This window comes from Lathyrus oleraceus, chromosome 4 (genome assembly GCF_024323335.1).
Source record: "Lathyrus oleraceus cultivar Zhongwan6 chromosome 4, CAAS_Psat_ZW6_1.0, whole genome shotgun sequence".
In the NCBI taxonomy this organism is placed as follows: domain Eukaryota; kingdom Viridiplantae; phylum Streptophyta; class Magnoliopsida; order Fabales; family Fabaceae; genus Lathyrus; species Lathyrus oleraceus.
The window spans coordinates 122,563,331-122,564,008 of record NC_066582.1 but is presented as its reverse complement, the minus strand read 5'-3'; the positions used below and the strand labels follow the sequence as shown (position 1 = coordinate 122,564,008).

At 41.0% G+C, this 678-nt stretch overlaps 1 pseudogene; it reads left to right on the top strand.

The window, feature by feature from the left end:
• The first annotated feature begins 274 nt into the window (after window positions 1-274).
• LOC127077371 (uncharacterized) lies at window positions 275-374 on the top strand (annotated as a pseudogene).
• The last annotated feature ends 304 nt before the right edge of the window (window positions 375-678 follow it).

Genomic DNA, 678 nt, shown 5'->3' with positions numbered 1-678 from the left:
ATTTAAACTTTCAATTTTCTGGACCAGAGCATCCACTTTTGCATTAACATGATCAAGGTTACTTATCTCGTACATGCCAGTTTTCGTTTGAGGTTTTTCCACCATTGTTCGTTCGGTTCCCCACTGATAGTGGTTTTGGGCCATGCTCTCGATAAACTGGTAAGCATCAGCATAAGGTTTGTTCATTAGTGCACCACCTGCAGCGGCGTCTATTGTTAACCTTGTGTTATACAAGAGACCATTATAAAATGTGTGAATTACTAACCAGTCTTCCAAACCATGGTGTGGACAAAGTCTCATCATGTCTTTGTATCTTTCCCATGCTTCGAAAAGAGACTCGTTGTCTTTCTGTTTAAATCCGTTTATCTGGGCTCTTAACATAGCTGTTTTGCTTGGCGGAAAGTATCGGGCAAGAAAAACTTTCTTCAACTCGTTCCATGTGGTGACAGAGTTAGAAGGAAGAGATTGAAGCCATCTTCTAGCGCTATCTCTTAACGAGAAAGGAAAAAGACGAAGTCGAATTGCCTCTGAAGTGACACCATTAGCTTTAACAGTATCAGCGTATTGGACAAATACGGATAAATGAAGGTTTGGATCCTCGGTAGGATTTCCAGAGAATTGGTTCTGTTGCACTGCCTGCAACAACGAAGGTTTAAGTTCGAAATTGTTTGCTTCGAT